Here is a 27,106-nt window from a genome sequence, read left to right as displayed (position 1 = left end):
TTGGTTACAAGGTAGTTTGTGACGTCTTTGGTTCACTGCAGTTTTAAGGAGGAAATACTCAGCAATGGTGTCGACTTATGAACTTACACATGCTTTGTATACTAAAAGCGTATTAAACATAAAAACAACATTAAAAGCTGGATTTTCTTAGTTCAGAAATTTGGAAATAATGTTGTCAGTAGTTTGTAGAATCAATCAAAAATTTTAATTTAACTCAAACGGATTTACACATAAATAATAAATCCAGAGAAACTGCAAATCTTTCATTAGTCTCTTAATTTACTTCCAGTTTCCATTTTTGTCAAATGACCTCATCACAATGCCATGAATGAAATACAGTAATTTAGCATTTTAATCCAATTTTGTGTAAAATTATTAAGTCAATTATGAAGACATAATTTGATGAATCAATGAATCATGCACAAAAAGAGACTTGAACAAATCAAGCCAGTCGATGTGGATCTAGTGTTGAGTTTAACTGCACTTTACTAGAAGCTTTTTACTTTTAAGTTTGAGTTTACTCACATATTATTCATGCATTTCATCTTGATGTATTTCACATTTATGCACATGTCGTCGGTTCATGCATTACAAGGGAATCAAACCCATAATCATGCGACTCATGATGTTTAATGACATTCAGATTACAACTGAAAAAGTAGCAGTTTCCGTGTCAATGATTTATGATTCTGTCATGCTTTATTGGTGTTCGGTGTCAGTCAGGCTCATTGAGTTATGATTTATGAATTAGTGGTTAAGAGCAGCGAAAAATCTAATTAACCATTGTGTCAAGTGGCCACAGACAGAAACCCAGAGAGAAGGAATGGGAGAAAGCAAGCGTGCTGTCTTACATAAATACTGCTGGAGAGGAGAGTGTCTTCCCAGCATGCACTCTGAATGAGAATGACGCTCCAGACACTTATACTGTGTCACTCACATGAGATGCACCAATAGAGGTTATGCACTGAAGTCACTTTCCACCGGAACACGGACTGAGTGGCAAAAGAACCTGCAATATGACTGGATTTAATAGGGGAAACTGTGAAAACGCGAGTAAAACGAATGATTATCAGTTTAAACTAAAGGTTGGACTCGATATAGTGTTCCTTACAACTTACCAGAGATCCAGGGATCAGGGATATCGACATGCAGCAGGAATCGTGTTTCTGACATTTATATGAGCCTCAACGTCGGGGAAATACATAAAGCAAATTTGCCTGTGAACGCTTTATATAAATACAATATAGGTCTAAATCCATGTGATCACTTATATCAATGTTATATATATCATATCGTCCAGCCCTAAAACTTGTCAGTGTTTATTTAAAAACATCCAATTATGCAGAATATACGACGGTAAATATTTAATTGATGAGTTGTCGATACAATATATAACAATACAATATATACGGTGTGATTTTACCCCTAAATTCAGCATACTGACACAAAATTAAAACTGCAAATCCACCTTTCTCTGCCTAGATCCAGTTGTTTCTGTGAATCGCAGCGATCATTTGCTTCTCTGTTCTGTAGCTTTCAGCAGTCTGTGAAAATATACCTCAGATTTCTTGTCAAATCTATATAGTCAATCTCAAAGCTCTTTCCAGTTTTAGATGTGTTTTGTGCGTTTTTCGCGGCAAAAACAACAACAAATGCTGCCGCTCAGTGTTTTTGCCACTCAGTGTTTTTGCCACTCAATGGGCGTGGCCGCAGTCACTCCTGCCGACGGTGACGTCACGGCATACCATCCAATCAATTCCCCACGGACAAAATCAAGCCCCGCCCATTATTTTTTATTCTTGTTCGAGAAGCGTTTCACTCGATAGGCTATGGCATAATAGGGAATACATAACAATCTCTGAAAAACGTTCAGAATATGTGTCAAAACATATGATATTATTATCAGAACGAGTGGAGCATACAAGTTTGAATGAAGTCTAAATAAAAACAATCACAAAAGGATTCACAAAATGCTATTTATTTTGAAATCAGCAACATCATGTGACTGTGGTATATATATATATATATATATATATATATATATATATATATATATATATATGCACCACAGTCACGTGATGTCACAGTATATATATATATATATATATATATATATATATATATGTGCTGGATAATGATCTTCATGCACGTGAAACCTTTTTTGACCATGTTCCTCTGAAAAGAGATTCACAAAATGCTATTTATTTTGAAATCAGCAACATCATGTGACTGTGGTATATATATATATATATATATATGCACCACAGTCACGTGATGTCACAGTATATATATATATATATATATATATATATGCTGGATAATGATCTTCATGCACGTGAAACCTTTTTTGACCATGTTCCTCTGAAAAGAGATTCACAAAATGCTATTTATTTTGAAATCAGAGACATCACGTGACTGTGGTGCATATCTCTCTATATATTTATATATATCTGTACTGTGCTGGATAATGATCTTCATGCACGTGAAACCTTTTTTGACCATGTTCCTCTGAAAAGAGAACATATGAAACGGAAGACTGAGATATTATGACGCGACCGCCGTTTATAGCGCGCGCGCCATAATGAATGTCTGTAATGACGCGTTCTCATCATATGGCTCATCATAATGTGTCATAAGCGCCGTGAGGGGCTCCATGTTTGAGCTCCATTACTGCTGGAGTCATGAGAGGCTCTGTGGACCTTCCTCCTGTCTCACTGTCTCATCGCAAACTCTTGTGCACCCTCTGGTGCTTGCTAGACTCCAAAACTTCTTTGTGTTGCATGCTTAGCAGATTGTCTTCCTTGTCTCTGAGGCTGCTCATTATTCAGAGACAGCAAGAGCTCAGGTCATCTGCAGCTGGCGTACTGAAGAAGAAGAAGAAGAAGAAGAAGGAGGAGGAGGAGGAGAAGAAGAAGGAGGAGAGAAGAAGATGGCGAACATTCTCCTGCTCTAAACCGGGAACAACTTCAGAACAGAAGATCCAGGATCCAGGCGTGAGTATTCGGTTTCTCGACCCGTATAACGACGCGTTTGAGCTCGGGATCCGTGGAGAGGAGCGATCTGGAAACGCGCTTGCTTCTCAACAGAACAGAGCCGAGCGAATCCTTCAGAACGGGCACCTTGGTGCATGTAAAGTGACGCGTCTCCTCCAGAGCTTCTGATCGCACGCGTGTTTTTCGGGCGTTTGAGGGACGCGTTGCGCGTCTGACGGGAGCGTTGGAAGCCATTGCGCGGATTTGGAGCTCCGCGTCCATTAGTCAAGCAGAGAGAGAGAGAGAGAGAGAGAGAGAGAGAGAGACAGACTGACGGACGCGACGCGAGCGAGCGAAGGCGCGCGCACTACGCTCTCGTGACGTGACGGTGTAGTTACAATGTAACGCTTGTGTAGTTGATGTTGTTATTGTGTGTGTTTTTCGCGCCGGGCTCCAGGTGTTTGTCCCCGCAGGTGTAGAATGACACCAGAAAATGGAGTCTCGCTGGAGTCTCGCTGGAGAACAAAGGTTGACTTTCTCCTGGCCACTGCATGGACCTGGACGCGGCGCGAGCGAGGCGTTTGGTGACACATTTCACGCTTCTTTGCACTTTTTTCCTCTGTTACTTTGACCAGCGCGCGATATTTTTAATAACACTCACGCTGCGGTTTGTTATTGTGCCGTTTTTAGAGTGAAATGCGGTTTAGTTGAAGGTTTCATGATGACTTTAGCATGTTTCTGATGAATTCTACGGTGGCCTACAGACGCTCCTACAGAGTTCCTGCTCTCTTTACTGTCATTTTAGTGCATTTTCAGTCATGCATATCAATGCATCATGTTGATGAGCCATGGTCTTAGAACTTATGAATCCATTAATACTGAACTTTCTGGTGAAACAGTTCCCTTAATGCACCTGTGTGTCGTTTTGGACCAAATGTGAAGCTTCTGCTTGGAAGTGAAAGTGAGTGTTCGTGCACTTGTCTGGTTTAATAGTTTAATAATCTGACATGCATGTATGATTGTGACACGTTGAACATGATTGCACACCATCAGAGCATTTCGGTGGAAGATGTCTGTGTCTGTGTGTGTGTGTGTCCTTCTGCAATCGCTCTGGCCACTGTGAAATCCCGCTGACAAAGACAGCACGCTCACACACACACACACACACACACACACACACTCAATGCGACAGACGCAGGCCAGAGGAACTCAAAATGGTGGCACGTCTCCCATGTCAGGGCAAACAGGTTCTCTCACATGAAGGTTACTGGCTGTTTTTCAGACTCTGCTTCTGTCTGATGTTTCTAAGCAGGTTCTTTGTGGTTTTATGTAGCCGTATGCACGTTATTTGCAACATTTTACTGATTTCACTCAAATGTTTTATGGATTTGCAACCAATGCATATGTGATCTTGTTCATCCAGCTGGTCATTTCTCTCAGGCTGTAGATTTCAGGGGAATTTTCCCTGTAGTTTCACTGTAATGACTGTGATCTGGTCGAGTGTCTGACCTGGAAAAGCTAAAAGCCGTCTTATGCAACTGTTGACACACAGCGATGGCTCACGGTTCAAGCTCACCGCTGACCCACTTTTCATGAAGATCCAGTCTAAAGCCTGTTCAGCTCGCAGGAGAAACGCTTGGGTCGTAGTTCGCTCCTAAACTTGTGCTTTGTTTTCAGGAGTATCAAGCTTTATTTCCACAATGCAAAGTCTCAAAGCAGCTTCACGATACACATAAATCATGCAAACGTCATCAAATATGAAGTGAAGTCCACTTGAGAAAACAGAACATGTGCGGTGTCTCATGTTGTAGTATTTTTGGGAGATGATTGTAGACGTCAGATCCGTTTATGACTCTCGGTGAGGCTTATTGCACGTTCTTTATTGTCTCTTTGTCATGTTGAACACAGAAAACGAATGAATAGACACAAAGGCATCTCATCTATTTTTAATGATACACCAACGAGGACGAAGTTAACAGTGTAAACATGAGCTCCGTTCCAAACCCCATTGAGCTGTTTCTCTATTTTACCCAGTGTTAGTATTTGTATGATTGTCATAGCGTTGATGTAAAACTCTACTGAAGTGATATTTGTGTGGCACACGACGAGTTCACTAGGGTTTTGTGTTAATGACCTGTTGACTTGATTTCATGTGTAAAGCGACTGTGTTTTGCACTGGGAACCGCAGCTCAGGGTTATTTTCCAGGTGTCGACTACAACATGTTCATCAGTGGATGATTGAATGCTTTATTGCTTTACTAAAACATTTAGACAATGCTAGTTTGTGATAGCTGATATTTGAGATGTTTCGCTAATGTTTCAGCATTAGCAGAGACTCCACGGCTGCAACTGTTGATCGTTTCTTTGAGGATTTTAGGTCCTGTATTTTTTCCAATGGGAAAAAGTTCTACATGCACATCATGGCCAGTGTTTTCATCCAAACAACGTACAAATGGAAAGCTTTTAGATTATGCTATACATTTATAATATAAACACCACGTTCTAAACCAAAGCAGAAGTTTAAATAACTAAATTAAATGTTTTTTTTTAACCGTACACTAGTTAGTTGACATGTAGTTGCAAAGTTACTTGTAGTCAGTATTTGTCTAAAGTGGACTATTGATATAAAGTTTAACTGGCTTTTCTAATCACACGTACACTCAGTTTGATCATGAGCCTGGCGTTATTTGCACTAATTAGTTATTGTGTAGTTGAAGACGAAACTGAACAACAACAAACTTCTGGAGACCAAAACATAAATTCATGCAAATGTCGACGAGGAGTTTAAAAAGATCGTTTTATCTAAAATCACATGCAAACTGGACGAAGATGTCATTCTAGTGCACTATACTTGGTGTTCGTGTCAAAAACCAAGTGTACTTTGAGCTTATGCACATCTAGTGGAGTCTGAAATATCGTAATTATGAGTTTCATGCACATGAATGACCAAATAATGCCAAGTGGGAAACTCGAGTTGACTTGTCTGCAATAAACTTGAGTTGTATTAGTTTTTGTTGTGATTGAGTTTCACTGGTGTCTAAAATTATGGTATTGTATGTTTTGATTTTAGGGCTGCATGATTTAGGGGGAAAACAATATTTTTTAAATCACATTAATGTGACTATAAAGATAATAATAAATATTGTTTTTATTATGATGATTATTATTACTAAATACAAATATTAAACCCTAATAAAAAGAGTATTCAAGAAAAATTATATAATACTGTAACATTACAATACTAATATCTTGAATGGGTCCTACTATGCTTTTCCACTTTGTGTGTTAGTGTGTAGTGTTTCTGTTTGAGCATAATAAAGTTCTGCAAGATTACAAAGCTCAAAGTCATTAGTATTGATGTAGTGTTTACTGGAGCTTTTGTACGGCTGTTCACCAATGCTTAGGGAAATGATCCATGGTTTTGCGATCGATTACTGTTTGTATAACCATAGTTTTCAGACAAATATTAAATGGTGGATAACATTATCTAAAATGTATAAGAAAATTACAACAAAAAAACACACCTGTGCTTGAAGTCCGTTCTGCACGATCCTCTTGTTCGTTAACATTGTCAGGGTCTGAATCAGGCCTGAAATTGTTTGAAATGGACGCCATCGTTAATATTTAGATCTGAGTAGAGTTCGTGGTTATGAAGGTTCGTGACATTTCCAGAAAACACGCTAAAGCGCAGCCAATCACAACACACAGGGTCAGCTGACCAATCACAACACAGTTCGAATGTCGGAAGGAGGGGCTTCATCAAAAACGCTGCGTTCAACCAGACAGGAGAGAGGAGCTGTAATGAAATATAAAATATGTGAAAAATAATGTGTTTACACCCCAAAACACAAGCAAGACTTCGTAAAAGGGCTTAATAGGACCCCTTTAATTTATTCATTTCCAAACGTTAAACCATCGAGCGTTTATTTTGACGGAAAACCGTTAAAGCTGTTCTTTTGTCAACAGATGAACAGATTTCAGTTCAGTTTTACTGATTTTAATGGATCGGTTGATGAGTGTGAGATAAAGACGACGTTCTGTTGCTCCGGATCTCCCGGAGGATTTACAGTCTGGATTCAGGAGTAATGTGGTGATTTAATCTGAATAATTGTGTTATTAATAAGTCAGGAGATGTGGAGAAGCGTCACCTTAATTACTCTCATTGTTCAGGAGTTACAATGTTTCTTACGTCTCAGATGTTTCTCCTAAAATTCCATTTTGGAATCTCTGGCTTTGGATTGCGTTGACATTGACTCTGAAGACTCGCATGAGGTCTCTGAGCTCTCGCTGGTGATCTGGGAGAAGCGCCTGCGTTTCAGATTGTTTTTTAAGAGGCAGCTGAAGGGCTTCCATTTTGATGGTCGAGTGATTTGAGCTACAAAATGGACCTTTCAGCAGAAACTCACAGAAGCGCTGAAGTTTGGAGTCGATCCTCCGGCAGCCGGACAGAGAAAGAAACGAGACACACAAAAGCCAATTGAAATGGTCCAGTGGACGCTTTCTTGACATGATGCATTGGCTTATCTGAGTTATATAACGTTCTGGTGGACATTAGAAACAGACCCTCGAGGTAAGACTATTTACGTAACCTGGGTTTCTTCATAATTAGTTGTGCTTTGGGTGTTTTTATTGAGATTACAGTAGTCTGATGGTTCGAAGATCTGTGTGTTATTATTAGTTTAAGTGGATTCTCTTCTCAGATGATCGCAGAAATGTGTGTTCACAAGCGTTCCGGTGCGAGTGTGTGTGTGTGTGTGTGTTTGAGATCCTCCAGACCGGTTTCGTGTTCCTCTGAAGGATCCTGATGAAGGATGTGGCCGTCGAGGTTCTGCTGGACCACAGATCACATCTCAATTTCTCTCTACCTCTCTCTCTCTATCTCAATCTTAATCTCTCTCTCTCTCTCTCTCTCTCTCTATCTCTCTCTCTCTCTCTCTCTCTCTCTCTCTACCTCTCTATCTCTCTCTCTCTCTCCCTCTCTACCTCTCTCTCTCTATCACTCTCTCTCTACCTCTCTCTCTCTATCTCAATCTTAATCTCTCTCTCTCTCTCTCTCTCTCTCCCTCTCTCTCTCTATCTCTCTCTCTCTCTCTCTCTCTCTACCTCTCTATCTCTCTCTCTCTCTATCACTCTCTCTCTCTCTCTCTACCTCTCTCTCTCTCTCTACCTCTCTCTCTCTCTCTCTCTATCACTCTCTCTCTCTCTCTCTCTCTCTCTCTCTCTCTCTACCTCTCTATCTCTCTCTCTCTCTCTCTATCACTCTCTCTCTCTCTCTCTACCTCTCTATCTCTCTCTCTCTCTCTGTGTTTTACCACAAGATGAACTTTGGCTTAAAACCTGCTTGGCTGTCAAGACACACACACACACACACACACACACATACACACACACTCTTGTTCCTCTTCATCGTGATGTTGTTTTAATATTATTATTATTATTATTATTCATATTAACATAAAAACTATCTAACTTAAATCACAGTGCAAAACCCCCCCGAAAAACTGAAATAATATTAAGATTTTATAGATTTGATATAAGAATATTAAGATTACTTATATTAATAATATAACAATAATTATAAATGTTAATGTTTCTGAAAGAGTCTCTTCTGCTCACCAAAGCTGTATTTATTTGATCAAAAATACAGTAAAAATTTTGAAATATTTTTAGAATGTAAATCATCTGTTTTCTATGTGAATATATTGTGAATATATAATTTATTCCTGTGATCGAAGCTGAATTTTCAGCATCATTACTCCAGTCTTCAGTGTCACATGAATATGATGATTTGATGCTCAAGAAACATTTATGATTATTATTAATATATTTTTTGTGGAAACTGTGATACACTACCATTTTTATATTACTTTTATTAATCAAGGATGCATTAAATTGCATTAAAGTGACAGTCAAGACATTTACAGTGTTACAAGTTTCAAATAAATGCTGTTCTGTTCAACTTTCCATTCGCCAGAGAATCCTGAGAATTAAAACGCTTCATGATTTCCACAGATGTGTCGAGCATCGCCTCAGACTGGTTTCTGTGGAGCTCCTCTGTCCTCATGACCAGCAGAAGCTCGTGGGTTTGCAGATGTGTGGAAGCACTGCGCGTTCTTTAGCCGGTTCACAAGGCGTCCTTTCACAGCGAACAGCGACGGGCTTGTTGCTCTCGCTCAACTGGAAGGTGCCAGTGTCCGAGTCTGATCAAATATTGAAGAAGCTGAAGCTCTCGTCGGTGAGTTAATATTAATGGATCTCTCGTCTTTCTGGCGTGTCGTGAGAGAGTCGCGTTGAGCAGAAGCAGTGGGTCTAAAGTGAGACGCGGGACATTGGCATGTTGTGTTGCTATTTATAGAGTGTGTGTGTGTTTGAAATCCTTCAGCTTCGTGGATCACGCTTCATGCCGACTCTGGTTGTTCTCGCAGGAACGTTCACGCTCCTCAGTCTTCACTTACTCTAACGGGAGTTTCTGCTCCGCTTTAAAGGGAGAAGCTTCATAATTCTGTGCAATTGTGTTGAATTGTGCAGATGACAATCAGTTTTGAGCTCATTGGCATCATCTGATTAAACGCAAATCTATCGACAGTCTCGTCAATTGATCGTACGCATATTTTTTGTGTGTATTTTGAGCATGTATGGTGTTAAATAAGCAATTATATATCAGAAATATATCATTTATTTACATCTTAGCTGCTGTTACTGTAACATTTGTGTATCGGAAAGCATCAGCTCTTTAGATATTGTTATTGGTCTATGAAAGCCTGCCATCAGTTAGGGTTAGAGATCATAAGCAGTCTGTTCAAGTCCTTCAGGTTATAACTGGTTCTTCCTGTACTGTACATTTACAACACAAACAGATGACAAAGTCTTGTGTGCTTGTGAAGCTGTGGTGACCGACTGATTCTAGCATTACGGATACAACGTTTTAATGATATCATGATAACATTTTATATTTGTATTGTATATTTGAATTTACTTCTCTTTTATGAATGCTTTTCTTTTATAATGTTGTATTTCTATTTTATTTTTTCTTACTTTTTGTGAAGAGCTTTTAAATGTAACTTTCAAAGGCGCTATAGAAAATAAAGTTTATTATTATTATTATTATTATTATAGCATTTACAGTCAAAATGTGAAATTATCAGTATACGCTACTGGTCAAAACTTTGGGGGCGGTAAGATTTCTTTAATGTTTCTGAAAGAGTCTCTTTCTTTTCACCAAGCCTGCATTTATTTGATCAAAAATACAGTAAAATTCTGAAATATTATTCTAATGTAAATCATCTGCTTTCTATGTGAATATTATAATAAAGTGTAATTTATTCCTGTGATCAAAGCTGAATGTTCAGCATCATTACTCCAGTCTTCAGTGTCACATGATCCTTCAGAAATCACTCTAATATGATGATTTGATGCTTATAAACATTTATGATTATTATCAGTTTTGATTTTTTTTTGTGGAAACGTGATACATTTGATTTTTCAGGATTCTTTGATGAATAGAAAGTTCAAAAGACCTCTTTCTATGCATATGAAAGTTCTCATATGGCACTTGCAAGCTGGTGTTTCAGTAAAGATCTGAAAACAAAATATTGGCTCTAAATTATTTAATTCTGAAGTGAATCACAGATCAGAGAAGAAAGATGAAACACGACGGTAAACAATTTACATTCACAATTTGTTTTGAAGTGTCTGCAGTGTTTAATGTTGAAAGTAGTGAAGCTTCATGACGCTCGTATAAAATGACATTTATTTGCTGTTAACGTAAGCTAAATGTAAACTGTTCTGTGTGGAAATGATTCTGATGACACACAGTGAACACATGGGTTTCTTTGACCTTGGATAGAGTGATATTGAAATGATTGAAAGTGAAGTATGTGGACGTTTCTTCAGTAAACACTTAATTTTTAGTCTAATCAGTGTTTGCTGTGAAACCTCTCAGGCTCTTGTTTTCCTTCAGCTGAAAGTAGTCCATCATTAAATGATCCTATGGCCCAAACCGAGGACCGTTGCTCTTGTCTTCTTCATGCTTTGATGTTCTATGCGGTTTGATGGAAACACTCTTTGGCTTGAGAAAACTGCCCGAATCAGGCCAAAGACAGAAAGAGAACAGCGGAATTGGAACTGAAGGTTTCCTGAGGGAAAACGCTTCCTGGTTATTTTCCAATGTTTTGGTCCTGAGCGTTTCATTCTTTTCTTCTTACAGTCGCTCCCAGAGCTCGGATGGCCTCATTGGATGGTGATGCGTGACATTAATGACACTGTTTGTAGCGTCTTGCTCTCTTGACCTCAGAGTTTATGTAGTGTAGTGTTTAGTGTAGTGTAGCGTAGCATTGTGTAGTGTAGTGTAGTGTAGCGTTGTGTAGTGTAGTGTAGTGTAGTGTAGTGTAGTGTAGTATAGTGTAGTGTACTGTAGTGTAGTGTACTGTAGTGTAGTGTAGTGTATAGTAGTGTACTGTAGTGTAGTGTAATGTAGTATAGTGTTCTGTAGTGTACTGTAGTGTAGTGTACTGTAGTGTAGTGTAGCATTGTGTAGTGTAGTGTAGTGTAGCGTTGTGTAGTGTAGTGTAGTGTAGTGTAGTATAGCGTAGTGTACTGTAGTGTAGTGTACTGTAGTGTAGCGTAGCATTGTGTAGTGTAGTGTAGTGTAGTGTAGTGTAGTGTAGTGTAGTATAGTGTAGTGTACTGTAGTGTAGTGTACTGTAGTGTAGTGTAGTGTATAGTAGTGTACTGTAGTGTAGTGTAATGTAGTATAGTGTTCTGTAGTGTACTGTAGCGTAGTGTACTGTAGTGTAGTGTACTGTAGTGTAGTGTAGCATTGTGTAGTGTAGTGTAGTGTAGCGTTGTGTAGTGTAGTGTAGTGTAGTGTAGTATAGTGTAGTGTACTGTAGTGTAGTGTACTGTAGTGTAGTGTAGTGTATAGTAGTGTACTGTAGTGTAGTGTAATGTAGTATAGTGTTCTGTAGTGTACTGTAGTGTAGTGTAGTGTAGTGTAGTATAGTGTAGTGTACTGTAGTGTAGTGTACTGTAGTGTAGTGTAGTGTATAGTAGTGTACTGTAGTGTAGTGTAATGTAGTATAGTGTTCTGTAGTGTACTGTAGTGTAGTGTACTGTAGTGTAGTGTAGCATTGTGTAGTGTAGTGTAGTGTAGCGTTGTGTAGTGTAGTGTAGTGTAGTGTAGTATAGTATAGCGTAGTGTACTGTAGTGTAGTATATAGTGTAGTGTAATATAGTGTAGTGTACTGTAGTGTAGTGTACTGTAGTGTAGTGTACTGTAGTGTAGTGTAGCATTGTGTAGTGTAGTGTAGTGTAGCGTTGTGTAGTGTAGTGTAGTATAGTGTAGTGTAGTGTAGTGTAGTATAGTATAGCGTAGTGTACTGTAGTGTAGTATATAGTGTAGTGTAATATAGTGTAGTGTACTGTAGTGTAGTGTAGTGTACTGTAGTGTTGTATAGTATAGTGTAGTGTACTGTAGTGTAGTGTAGTGTAGTGTAGTGTTTAGTTTAGTGTAGTGTTTAGTGTAGTGTAGTGTAGTGTAGCATTGTGTAGTGTAGTGTAGTGTAGTGTAGCGTTGTGTAGTGTAGTGTAGTATAGTGTAGTGTACTGTAGTGTAGTGTAGCGTTGTGTAGTGTAGTGTAGTGTACTGTAGTGTAGTGTAGTGTAGTGTAGTGTAGTGTTGTGTACTGTAGCATTGTGTACTGTAGTGTAGTGTAGCGTTGTGTACTGTAGTGTAGTGTAGTGTAGTATAGTATAGTGTACTGTAGTGTACTGTAGTGTACTGTAGTGTACTGTAGTGCAGCATTGTGTACTGTACTGTAGTGTAGTGTAGTGTAGTATAGTATAGTGTAGTGTAGTGTAGTGTAGTGTACTGTAGTGTAGTGTAGTGTAGTATAGTGTAGTGTAGTGTACTGTAGTATAATGTAGTATAGTGTAGTGTAATGTAGTATAGTGTAGTGTACTGTAGTATAGTGTAGTATAGTGTACTGTAGTGTAGTGTAGTATAGTGTAGTGTAATGTAGTATAGTGTAGTGTACTGTAGTATAGTATAGTGTAGTGTATAGTAGTGTACTGTAGTGTAGTGTAATGTAGTATAGTGTTCTGTAGTGTACTGTAGTATAGTGTACTGTACTGTAGTATAGTGTAGTGTAGTGTATAGTAGTGTACTGTAGTATAGTGTAGTGTACTGTAGTATAGTGTAGTATAGTGTAGTGTATAGTAGTGTACTGTAGTGTAGTGTAGTATAGTGTAGTGTAGTATAGTGTAGTGTAGTGTAGTGTATAGTAGTGTACTGTAGTATAGTGTAGTATAGTGTAGTGTATAGTAGTGTACTGTAGTGTAGTGTAGTATAGTGTAGTGTAGTGTGGTATAGTGTATTGTACTGTAGTATAGTGTAGTATAGTGTAGTGTATAGTAGTGTACTGTAGTGTAGTGTAATGTAGTATAGTGTTCTGTAGTGTACTGTAGTGTAGTGTACTGTAGTATAGTGTAGTGTACTGTAGTATAGTGTAGTATAGTGTAGTGTATAGTAGTGTACTGTAGTGTAGTGTAGTATAGTGTAGTGTAGTGTAGTATAGTGTAGTGTACTGTAGTATAGTGTAGTATAGTGTAGTGTATAGTAGTGTACTGTAGTGTAGTGTAATGTAGTATAGTGTTCTGTAGTGTACTGTAGTGTAGTGTACTGTAGTATAGTGTAGTGTACTGTAGTGTAGTGTAGTGTACTGTAGTGTAGTGTAGTGTTCTGTAGTGTAGTGTAGTGTAGTGTACTGTAGTATAGTGTAGTATAGTGTAGTGTATAGTAGTGTACTGTAGTGTAGTGTACTATAGTGTAGTGTAGTGTAGTGTACTGTAGTATAGTGTAGTGTACTGTAGTATAGTGTAGTATAGTGTAGTGTATAGTAGTGTACTGTAGTGTAGTATAGTGTAGTGTAGTGTAGTGTACTGTAGTATAGTGTAGTGTACTGTAGTATAGCGTAGCGTTGTGTAGTGTAGTGTAGTGTACTGTAGTATAGTGTAGTGTACTGTAGTGTAGTGTAGTGTAGTGTACTGTAGTGTAGTATAGTGTAGTGTACTGTAGTATAGTGTAGTATAGTGGAGTATAGTGTAGTGTAGTGTAGTATAGTGTATAGTGTAGTGTAGTGTAGTGTACTGTAGTATAGTGTAGTGTAGTATAGTGTAGTGTAGTGTAGTATAGTGTAGTGTACTGTAGTATAGTGTAGCGTAGCGTTGTGTACTGTAGTGTAGTGTGCTGTAGTGTACTGTAGTATAGTGTAGTGTACTGTAGTATAGTGTAGTCTAGTGGAGTATAGTGGAGTATAGTGGAGTGTAGTATAGTGTATAGTGTAGTGTAGTGTAGTGTACTGTAGTATAGTGTAGTATAGTGTACTGTAGTGTACTGTAGTGTAATATAGTGTACTGTAGTGTACTGTAGTGTAGTGTAGTGTAGTGTACTGTAGTATAGTGTAGTGTACTGTAGTATAGTGTAGTATAGTGTACTGTAGTGTAGTGTAGTATAGTGTAGTATAGTATAGTGTAGTGTAGTGTAGTGTACTGTAGTATAGTATAGTGTAGTATAGTGTAGTGTAGTATAGTATAGTGTAGTATAGTGTAGTGTAGTGTAGTGTAGTGTACTGTAGTATAGTATAGTGTAGTATAGTGTAGTGTACTGTAGTATAGTATAGTATAGTGTAGTATAGTGTAGTGTAGTGTATAGTAGAGTAAGGTTTAGTGTTATCTTTGTCTTTTCCATATGAGAGAATATGTGGATTTTAGATATCTCATCATAACTCTGAAAGTTTCATTTCTCTGCACAGTAGATGAATCGATTCCAACCGTTAGTCTTTATTTGCTTGTGAGATTGTGTACTTGAGATTATTAAACTATTTAAAGGAATAGTTCTGACCATTCTGTCATCATTCACTCCCTCCGCGTCTTTCAAGCCTCTCAGACTCACTTCATTCAGAGGAACACAGAAGAAACTCTTCAGAAATGTTGCAGTGTTTTGGTTGTTCAGTGTTCAAAAACAATTGAAACATTCTTGGAAATATCTTCTTTTGTGTTCGGCAGAATAAACCAAAGCATAAACGTTGAACATTGATATTCTTCTCCATGACAGCTCTGGAATCTCATTCGTTTTCATGCTTTTGCTTTAAATGTAAAGGACAAAAACTGCGTCCTGCCATTGGTAGATGTGTTTCTCGTGACCAATCACGGCCGTCCATGTTTGCATACGCAGAAACGAGACTCGAGTCCTTGAAGAAGACTTGGGTTTGGAGATATCTCTACGTTCAGGAGAGCGTGACCTCGTTGAGTGAAGCATCTCCTAGAGTTTCATCCGTCATCATTAGATAAAACGTTCCCACGCCTGAGGCCGGCAATTAGTGAAGCTCAGGACGGATGAAATATGTCTCTTTAAATAATGCAGAGCTGAGATTGTGTCGAAGACTCGGCGTATGAGTGTAAAGTAGCATTTTTAACTGCAAGACATTTATTTGATGCGTCGCTGCGCAGATATGAGACTCGCATTGTGGTTTTACATGAAGCACGCATGTGGATCTGATCAAACACACTGAAATATCATTTTTGGAGAGTTATTGGAGTACATTTTACATTTTAGTACAATTTCCAATGCGTAATGTGATTTCATTGCACTTATTTGTGATATTTACTAGCAATTTTGGTAACACTTTACAGTAAGGTTCATTAGTTAACATTAGTTAGTGTATTAACTAACATGAACTAACCATGAGCAACACATGTTACAGTATTTATTAATCTTTGTTAAAGGGATACTCCACTTTTTTTGGAAATAGGCTCATTTTACAGCTCCCCCAGAGTTAAACAGTTGAGTTTTACCGTTTTCGAATCCATTCAGCCGATCTCCGGGTCTGGCGGTACCACTTTTAGCATAGCTTAGCACAGATCATTGAATCGGACAGGACCATTAGCATCTCTCTCAAAAAAATGACCAAGGAGTTTCGATATTTTTCCTATTTAAAACTTGACTCTTCTGTAGTTACATCGTGTACTAAGACCGACTATACATGAGAACTATACTCTCATTCCTGCGTAATAATCAAGAAACTTTGCTGCCGTACCATGAGTCCAGCTGGCGTAATGATATGACGCAGCTCCTGAAAATAGGTCTAATAGGTTAGACAAACTTAGTCCCGGTCACGTTGGAAGTTACAGAGCTGGGGACTATTTTCAGGCGCTGCGTCATATCATTACGCCTGCTGCACTCATGGTACGGCAGCAAAGTTTCTTGATTATTACGCAGGAATGAGAGTATAGTTCTCATGTATAGTCGGTCTTAGTACACGATGTAACTACAGAAGAGTCAAGTTTTAAATAGGAAAAATATCGAAACTCTTTGGTCATTTTTTTGAGAGATATGCTAATGGTCCTGTCCGATTCAATGATCTATGCTAAGCTATGCTAAAAGTGGTACCGCCAGACCCGGAGATCGGCTGAATGGATTCGAAAACGGTAAAGTATCCCTTTAATGTTAGTTAATAAAAATACACATTGTTCATGTTAGTTCACAGTGTATTAACTAATGCTAACAAATACAACCTTTGATTTTAATAACGTATTAGTAAATCTTGAAATTAATATCAACTAAGATTAATAAATGCTGAAGAAATATTGATCATTCTTAGTTCATGTTAACCAATGAACCTTATTGTAAAGTTTTACCGCAGTTTCTGAGTAAAACCAGTTTTTGTGATGTTTGAGTTATTTCGTGAAGTTGATTATTGATGTTTTCCAGTGTTGCTCCAAAGGCTTAATGGCGTTTCACTCCGGTCTTAACTGAAATGTTCCTCCTATAAGTTGTGAAGGCAGAGTTCATCAGATGTTTGTGTTTCGGTTGCAGACTCAGTTGTAGATTCTGGTGCTGATATTAAAGAGATCTCCTGTGTGATTAAGAGGATCGTGCTGGTGTTAGTTTTGCTTTCGCTGGAGGAAGCTGTAGTGTTTGCTCTCATGTGTGAATGCAAGTCAAGTCTCCTTTATTAATACAGCGCTTTTAACATTATAGATCGTTTCAGAGCAGCTTTCCAGAGATAGCAGGAGAATAATGCAGTAAAGTGTGTTTCCTGAAGACAATAGCGTCTCAGTCCAGCTTAAGGAAGTTCAGTGATGCTTCATTTCTGTTGTAAAAACGTCATTTATATATATATATCCGCTCTGGAGAAAGTCCAGCTCAGTTCAGTTCTCATATAATGCTGTCAGTGCAGGAGATCAATAATGGTGTTGAATATTAAATTAAAAGACAAAAGCCAAAGGCGACAGGAATCAAAACTCCATCAGTGACAGAATGGAGGAAACCCTCGTGAGAAACCAGACTCAGCCTCAGTTCTGCTCTGGCCAACAGTGTGTGATTATGATTATGATTATGATTCAGGCTGTATTATAGGTCAGAAGTCAGATTGCATCAGAACATTCAGAATATGTGTGAAGCAGGGTTTGAGAGTCAGGAAGATCTGCTGCCGATGCCTTGAGGAGCACAAAATGGTGGATGACCAGTGTCAGCATTAGCCTTGACGCGCGCGCGAGTGAAATGGAGTCGCTAGCGCTGATGCGGGAGATAATTCAGTCAGGAGCAGTGGAGCGATGAGACTCCTCGACCACAGATGAACATCAGTGTGTTCCTACGCTCGTGACATATGAGGCTCTCTGGGAACACTCCTGGCCTTTGCTGAATTAATATTTATTGACCTGCAAGACATCATCATAATTATTCATTATTATAATAGTATATGGAACCCACAACAAATTATTGTTCCCTTTTTTAAATCCATAGATGGGATTTCATTGATATTTTGATCATTGAACTTGGAAAGTTCTTCCATTTTTAGAAATATTCATCACCTTAATCTGATCATTAGATAGATCATTGATGAAATGCATGGACAATATGTGGAATTATTAATGCTGGTGGAAAAGTTGTGTAAGAACAAAACACTTTTCTGTTCTCTGAAAATAATACTTGGAGATTTGATGATGTTTTCGGTTCTTCTCTCGGTTCTTGATCTTCTTGGTTAGAGAAGTAAGAGTTCTGTCGAGCGCTTTAAGTTGCAACTATCTTTTTAAATGCTTCAGTATTAAAGTTAGTACAGGTCTTACTTAGACTTACAAGACTATTAAAGTCTTCATAAAAACATTTGTTTTAGGGCATAGAGATTATATTTTTATACTAGAGCATATCATTTTAGCGAGTTGCGTACATGTGGCATTTCATGTTGTCTATTTTGTGTGCATCTTTACCATTGTTACGGTGTGTGCAAGTGAGTGACTCACTGAATCATCCAGTCAACCGATTCGTTCAAAACACTGATTCATTTAGGAATTAAGCAACTGAATCACTGAATCATTCATTGAGTCAATTTGTTCAAAAACACTGATTCATTGAGATACGAAACAAGTGGCTGTCATCATGAGTGAGTCATTGAATCACTCAGGAAGGAAACAAGTGACAGTCTTTATGAATGATTCATTGAATCATTCAAACGATTTGTTTAAAACTGAGGCTATATAAAAACAGAATAAGCAAAAAAGTTCTCTGCAAAATTCTGATTTGATTTTGATTGAATTGAATTGAGAGTATGCGCTTTTGGACGCAGCCTGATTCTTTCGGAACGAGTCATTGAATCATTTAGATTCATTGACTCACTCTGATTCATTCAGAATGAGTCATTGAATCTTTATGGATGAGTTATTGAATCATTTATTTGAACGATTTGTTCAAAATGGATTCTTTCAGAAAAGAAACAAGTGACTGTCATTTATGAACGAGTCATTCAGGACAAAAAATCAGTGGGCTGTCATTGAGTGTCTCATTGAATCTGACTTGTTCAACAACAGTGATTCATTCAGAGATGATTCAAAATCACTGATTGGTTCAGAATCGAGACAAACTGTAATATGTCTAAAACATAAGTCACTCTCAGTATCAACTTTGTATAAAAGCTGTTTTCTGGATCGTCTTGCTCGTGTGATATTGCTTGTATGTCAGTCTACTGTTACTGTGTGTTTTCTAAGGGATAGTGTGTCTCGGGGGAAGCGCAGGGAGAGCTCGGTTGTCACTCTCCTTCTGTTCTTCATGGCCGGTTGAGAACGAGAATAACACTGGTGTTTTTTGCAGAAGAGGTTAGCGGGTCTTAAATCTGCTCTTGGGAACGGCTTGTGTTGGATGCGTCTCAGAAGCTTCATGTAGGTTTGTTAATGGCTGACCTATTTCTGCTGCCATATGCTTCCTGGAAGGGATTTGCTCTGAAACATAAAAGCCAATGATTTGGATGGAGGAAGAAGATTATGAGCACATCAGTCCAGAAGATCTCACATCTGTTGATATGAACGTTGGGACATAGTCAACGTTATGTGAAGCTTTTATGTGTCTGTGTGGTGCTTTTAGTATACAAAGCATGTGTAAGTTCATAAGTCGATGCCATTGCTGAGTATTTCCTCCTTAAAACTGCAGTGAACCAAAGAAATCGCTGGTGTTTCTGACGTCACAAACTACCTTGTAACCAATCAGATCAACGTGTGATCGTCAACCAGTGGATCTCTGAGCTGAGTGAGTGAGTGGAGGCGGGGCTCATTTGCATATTCATAGAACCACGCATACTAAATGAGGCGAGGGTGTCGAGTTACATTCATTTTTCGAGGAAAAACGCTTAAATATGTCATTTTGATGAGTTTTAAGGGGTAAAATGATTAAAGATAATCTATATTTGCGATGCATCCAAACACGAATGTCGACTATATTGTTTTTACGCTTATTGTTCTCGACTATAAATGCACTTGCAATCGTTATTTACATAATTTGCAATTATTCTAATTGATATTAGGAATGCCACCTTTGAGAGAAGCTTTCATACTGAAGAGAGTGTGTTGATATACATGATAAATATAAATGAAAGACTCTTTTTAGACCTGTTACTGAAACGGTTGGAGAGACCAGTAACGTGTCAGTAACGTGTCACTCGCTGGCATTTTCTCAATCCAGTTTATCAGGAAAGTCCAGTGAGAACAGGAACTAGTGTGTGTTCGCTCTCTGATCTCATCGGCCAGATCTTCAGTGCAAACTGAGCTTTATCATGAGAATCATCTGAGACTTCCCCATTCGCCAGACGCCGCATGACCGAGCGCTTTGAGGAACTAGAGGTTTGCAGAGCTCGGCTTCTCCTGCTGTAATGGAGAACATGTGTTTGAGATGTGTGTGTTTTTGCTCGGCACGTATGAAACTGAATGTCTGGCTGAGTTTCCTCTTCTTCTCTGGCCTCTCATGATCTCAAGCTTTGTGTGACACCATCAGACTCAAGAGTGCTGGTGGGTTTGTTCAAACCCTCAGTCCAGGGTTATTTTGGTCGCTTGCGTAACCTTAAGGGCACCGTTCCCAATTCAACCAGAAATAACTCTCAAAGCATGCTTCAGGAAGTCTTCTTCAGGAAACTGGTCAGCATGTGACATTAGTGGAGCAGAACCGTGATCTTAGAAGAAACGAGCTCACAGAACCTTCCGTCATTGCAATCGTTTAAGACGTTTCTCCTTATAAAACCTTTTTGGCTTAAAGTGTTCTTTAAAAAGTGAGTCAAGAACCCTAGAGTTTACGGTTTTTCCCCACACTTTCATTTCTCGAAGTGCTTTCAGTTCTGCAATAATCTGCTTTAAAGTCCCCCCGTGGAGAAAATCCAGCTTTTAATGTTGTTTATGTGTCTATTTAGTGTACAATCCATGTGTAAGTTCATAAGTCGACACCATTGCTGAGTATTTCCTCCTTAAAACTGCAGTGAACCAAAGACAGTCTCAAACACACGCTTTGAAATCGCTGGTGTTTCTGACGTCACAAACTACCTTGTAACCAATCAGATCAACGTGTGATCGTCAACCAGTGGATCTCTGAGCTGAGTGAGTGAGTGGAGGCGGGGCTCATTTGCATATTCATAGAACCGCGCATACTTAATGAGGCGAGGGTGTCGAGTCACATTCAAGATATTTAAAGGCATTTTTCGAGGAAAAACGTTTAAATTGGTAATTTTGGTGATTAAAGATGAGTTTTAAGGGATACAATTATTGACTACAGGCAGACTTTAAGTTTTCTGATGATAAATGGTGTCACAAACGACAGATTGTTGGTTTGCTAATATGCTTCTTTATTTATAAAGATAAATACAAACCAAATTGGTTTTCTGCTCCTCCTCTTAAGTTTTGTTTCAGGATCAACCTGGTATTGAAGCACCAGAACCGTAGACATCTCTAGTGACTCTTCCTGTGACGTTCATGTGGCAGAAATCTGTCGTGTGTTTTACATAATGTGTTCCATAACCTTATATAACCCGCTGAGATGCGTCCAAACCACACGCTGAAGATCCCGTTCCACCCGTCTGAGAACCTGATCTTCAGCTCCTCAGTCTCCAGACTGTGGAAAGACCAGAAACGTGTCGGTGACGGAGTTGATACTCACTAACCCTATGAAGGAAAACTCAAATGATGTCTCCAATATCCCGACTGACACAGAAGTATCTGCTCAGAAACAGAAATCATCTGTTTTCTATGTGAATATACAGTAAAGTGTAATTTATTCCTGTGATCAAAGCTGATGTTCAGCATCATTACTCCAGTCTTCAGTGTCACATGATCCTTCACACATCACTCTAATATGAGGATTTGATGATCAAGAAACATTTATGATTATCAGTGTTGGAAACAGTTCATATTTTTGTGGGAATTGTGCTACATTACCATTCAAAGGTTTAGGATAAGAAATATAAAAAATAAAAATAAGAAATGTATTCCTCAAGAACGCATTCAATTGATCAGAAGTGACAGTAAAGACTTTAATAATGTCAAAAAATATTATTTTTCCAAATAAATGCTGTTCATTTGAACTTTCTATTCATCTAAGAATCCTGAAAAATAAAATGTATCACAATTTCCACAAAAATATGAAGTTTTCAACACTGATAATCATAAATGTTTCTTGAGCATCATATCATCATATTAGAGTGATTTGTGAAGGATCATGTGACACTGAAGACTGGAGTAATGATGCTGAAAATTCAGCTTTGATCACAGGAATACATTACACTTTACTGTATATTCACATAGAGAACAGATGATTTACACAGGAATAATATTTCACAATTTTTACTGTATTCTGAGCAAATAACTGCAGAAGAGACTCTTTCAGAAATATTTAAAAATATGAATTATTCCAAACTTGTCCACTGGGGAACATAAGATGACACTTCAGTGAAGCTCACACTAAATTAACAGTCCTCAAGCGGCTACATCATTTGCAACTATATCTATTTGTAATAATCCAGTTTAATATTAATACTAGATTCTGGTTTGGTTTTAACATGTTTGTCAGCCATCAGTTAACTTGCTCAATCAGTGCATCATTATTCATCCATGAGCTGAGTAGATGTTTCTGGTGAAACAGAGTAATGAACGAGATCTCTCTCTCTACCTCTCTCTCTCTCTCTCTCTCTCTCTCTCTCTCTCTCTCTCTCTCTCTACCTCTCTCTCTCTCTCTCTCTCTCTCTCTCTCTCTCTCTATCTCTCTCTACCTCTCTCTCTCTCTCTCTATCTCTCTCTACCTCTCTCTCTCTCTCTCTCTCTCTCTCTCTCTCTCTCTCTCTCTCTCTCTCTCTACCTCTCTCTCTCTCTCTCTCTCTCTCTCTCTCTCTCTCTATCTCTCTCTACCTCTCTCTCTCTCTCTCTATCTCTCTCTACCTCTCTCTCTCTCTCTCTCTCTCTCTCTCTCTCTCTCTCTCTCTCTCTCTCTCTCTGTTGTGTGAGATGGTGGACCGACGGTTAAGGACAAAACCCCTGTACTTCTAATCAGCTTAATGTTGGATCATTAAGATTAAGCCTAATGTTAAGATTAATTCTTTGAGAGGGGGAGGGGGGGGGGGGGGAGGGGGCAGCTGCGTTGGTGATTAACAAACGACTGTAGACTTTGGACTCCGTGGAGTCGGACGTTTGCATTGGGATAGAAAGGTCTTGAAGGTGTCCGGGTCGTTCGCTCCCGGGTTTTCCCCATGTTAAAAGGTTTTCCCAGGTCTTGGTTCTCACCGCAGGGCTGCAGATGTTTTCTGAGCTCTGAAAGAGGGAAGTTCAAGCATGCTTTGCATTTTTAGTCCCCCTTGTGAAGCTTTAGTTCCTCTAAGCTTGTTTTGAGGACATGAGAGTCCTTCTATCTCTGTCCTGTGTGTGTGGTTCACACAGAACGTGTTTTTTTGCAGTGAGAAATGCAAGATGCAGAAATATCCACCTGATGCAACTTAACTTAAAGTCCACCTGTAGTCAATCATTTTATCCCTTAAAACTCATCTTTGATCACCAAAATTACTTATTTAAGCATTTTTTCCTTGCAAAATACTCATGCCTTAAAATATCTTGAATGTAACTCGACACCCTTGCCTCATTTAGTATACGCCGTTCTATGAATATGCAAATGAGCCAATGAGAATTATGAATTTACTCAAGGTTTGTTAAAAACACCACATAGACATATAAACAACATTAAAACTTGATTTTAAGGTCAGTTGCTGCATTAAATTAAGTTCAACCAAATTGGGCTGTTGAATCTTGCATATCCTAATAACATTGAAATTGGTTGCATGAGTTAAAATAATAGAAAAAACATCAGTTTCCGTGACTTATTGATCGTAGTCTGTACAGTGAGTGGGAAAAAGATGTGTTTTTAAAAGTTTAACTTCTTTTAGTCATTCTACTAACTACAAGTAACTGTTAGGGTTCAGGTTAGTTTAATAAGTTGACATGTAGTTGCAAAGTAGAATGCCTGAAGTGGACTATCGAAATAAAGTGTTGCCCTTCTTTTAACTTGAACGTCTTTTGTCAAGTGTGAGACGCTGCAAAAGATAAACGCGCAAGAGTCAAAGACATCCGTCTAGTGTGTGTTTGCATGGAAAACCGATGGAAAAGCAGCGCAATGGAGCGTCGACATGTGAAAACTGGTGGAGCTTGCAACACCAAGATCATGGGTTCAATTCTTGACGCTTGGCACAGGCACATGAGATGCTTCACATTTAAGACGGTTATTTACATCTTTTGCTTTAGTGTGCGAGTGGGAAACTTCTCCAGGGTTTCTTGGAACAAATGACCTGCAAGGTTTTAGAAACTGCTGAAAAGTAAGAACTTTTATAACTGAATAAAACCAATAATTGGTTTGTCCCGAGAATGTCAGTGAATTATTTCTAGGAGTTTGCAGAGAGGTTGTTGTAGCATCTTGGAGATGTTTGCACAATCAAAAGATATACATAACCATTTTAACCAGTATATCTCCATCACATATTTGAGTAATCATCATACATTAGGTCTCAATCGAAAGCTTAAATACTCACAATTCATCATGTGGAAACTGTTTTGAAGCGGCTCAATTTTTGTGATATTAACCTCAAATTTGGAACAAGATTTTCTAGCGATTCTAGAGGCCAAATTGTTCTGTATGAATCAAATGTAATTTGCTTTACAGTAAACTTCTGTAACTTCTGTAAGCGCTTTCACTTCTGAAATAATCTGCTGAGTGTCTCTTTAAAAAGACCAGCCGTAGGTTTCTATTCCAGAGCGTTCATGAACCACAACTATTTAAGTTCAGATCTATGATTATAAAGAGAAGTATCTTGACGGTTAACAGGTTAAAACAAGTGTTTCTGTCTTCAGCGTTCTCCAGTCGCACGCCTACTGCAAATCAGTTTTGGGTGCCGGATGTAAAATGCAAAGTCAAGTCAAGTCATCTTCATTTATATAGCGCTTTAACAATATAGATTGTTTTACAGCAGCTTTACAGTGATAATAGCAGATTACAGTAACAGAGATTGTTTAGGCTTTACAGCAGATCTAGAATAAAGTTATTAAGTTAGTTTTGATTGATTCACTTCCGTCGCAACGATCATTAGTAATTAACTTAGCGGCCGCTAACACGACACCGTTCTAACAGAAAACAGAAACTTTTACTGTGTTCTGGCCGTTCATTTGCATAACATTGGTTCTTTAAAATTGAGTCTAGAACCCTAGAGTTGTATATAGAACCCCAATGAAACTTTTTGGCATAAAAGATTCTTTAAAATTGAGTCTAGAACCCTAGAGTTGTATATAGAACCCCATTGAAGCTTTTTGGCATAAAAGATTCTTTAAAATTGAGTCTAGAACCCTAGAGTTGTATATAGAACCCCAATGAAACTTTTTGGCATAAAAGATTCTTTAAAATTGAGTCTAGAACCCTAGAGTTGTATATAGAACCCCATTGAAGCTTTTTGGCATAAAAAATTCTTTAAAATTGAGTCTAGAACCCTAGAGTTGTATATAGAACCCCATTGAAGCTTTTTGGCATAAAAGATTCTTTAAAATTGAGTCTAGAACCCTAGAGTTGTATATAGAACCCCATTGAAGCTTTTTGGCATAAAAAATTCTTTAAAATTGAGTCTAGAACCCTAGAATTCTATATAGAACCTTATTGAACCTTTTTGTCTAACACTGTGTCCTAACCAAATGTTACGTGACGCCACGGCAAGCAATAAAAGGCATCTTTTCCATATTAATACGAGTTTTTTTACTCTTGTCTTCAGCGTTCTCCAGTCGCACGCCTACTGCAAATCAGTTTTGTGTGCCGGATGTAAAATGCAATGTCTTTTTTAAAGTCAAGTCAAGTCACCTTCATTTATACAGCGCTTTAACAATATAGATTGTTTCAAAGCAGCTTTACAGTGATAATAGGAGATTACAGTAACTGAGATTGTTTAGGCTTTACAGCAGATCTAGAATAAAGTTATTAAGTTAGTTTTGATTGATTCACTTCCGTCGCAACGATCATTAGTAATTAACTTAGCGGCCGCTAACACGACACCGTTCTAACAGAAAACAGAAACTTTTACTGTGTTCTGGCCGTTCATTTGCATAACATAGGTTCTTTAAAATTGAGTCTAGAACCCTAGAGTTGTATATAGAACCCCATTGAACCTTTTTGTCTAACACTGTGTCCTAACCAAATGTTACGTGACGCCACGGCAAGCAATAAAAGGCATCTTTTCCATATTAATACGAGTTTTTGTACTCTTGTCTTCAGCGTTCTCCAGTCGCACGCCTCCTGCAAATCAGTTTTGTGTGCCGGATGTAAAATGCAATGTCTTTTTTAAAGTCAAGTCAAGTCACCTTCATTTATACAGCGCTTTAACAATATAGATTGTTTCAAAGCAGCTTTACAGTGATAATAGGAGATTACAGTAACTGAGATTGTTTTGGCTTTACAGCAGATCTAGGATAAAGTTATTAAGTTAGTTTTGATTGATTCACTTCCGTCGCAACGATCATTAGTAATTAACTCAGGGGCCGCTAACACGACACCGTTCTCACAGAAAACAGAAACTTTTACTGTGTTCTGGCCGTTCATTTGCATAGCAACAGTGTTTGGTGATCGAGAACGCAAACCGTGAAACAGGTTACAAGGTGCAAGCGTTGAATAATTGTGAAAAACGTGATCATGTCCGCGTAAACTTCAAAAACGCAAGCCTGTGAAAATGCAGACGTGCGTATCACGTTCAGTGTATAGATATGCGCGTTTGAATATATATGTGCGCAGGCGTGTCTTTTGACCTCACCAAATGACTTGTCTGGCCTTTAAAATTCATAATGCAGAGTTTTTTGTCGCTTCCACGTATCAATGTGAACTGGAATCATTTTGACAACGTTTTAAATCCCAAGATGTTGCAAATGTGACGAGCTGAGCTCAGGCTGGCACGGGAGAAGGGTTTTTCTTCCTGCAGTTCTGCTGAGCTTGAAGGTTTTGGGTGCGTTACATCTGCTAGATATATTTCTGTCAGCTGCTCTCCAGTGGCAGCGAGAGGATCAGATCTGCGAGTCCATGTTACGCTCTGCCTGAACACCTCAGCACACATTGCTGCTCTTAAAATGGCTGCCCTTGAAGCTCAAAGCATCTGTGTCGCTCAGTGGCTGTCAGAAGCACATGAAAGCTTCACAGATTTCACCCCATTAGGATCCGCCAGACAGGCTGCTAGGTGCAATTTGTGTCGTTTATGACTCATAATTTCGCGTTTGTGTTTTCTCCTCTACCTGGGTTTGTCCAGATATGGATGTAACTTTTGTTC

General features: G+C 38.5%; 1 protein-coding gene across 4 annotated transcripts in view; it reads left to right on the top strand.

The window, feature by feature from the left end:
• Positions 1-2,647: 2,647 nt before the first annotated feature.
• znf462 (zinc finger protein 462) overlaps positions 2,648-27,106 on the top strand; it is a 52,430-nt gene continuing 27,971 nt past the window's right edge. For 2 of the 4 annotated variants that reach the window (XM_084386389.1, XM_084386386.1), the window contains exon 1: positions 2,648-2,993. The gene's annotated coding sequence lies outside the window, so the exon portion shown is untranslated. Of the gene's footprint in view, positions 2,994-3,326; positions 3,557-9,069; positions 9,208-27,106 lie in introns of those variants that run through there. The other 2 variants (XM_084386387.1, XM_084386388.1) reach the window with 2 other exon arrangements.

This window comes from Rutilus rutilus (genome assembly GCF_951802725.1).
Source record: "Rutilus rutilus genome assembly, chromosome: 18".
Classification (NCBI taxonomy): Eukaryota; Metazoa; Chordata; class Actinopteri; order Cypriniformes; family Leuciscidae; genus Rutilus; species Rutilus rutilus.
This window is presented reverse-complemented; position numbering and strand designations above follow the sequence as displayed.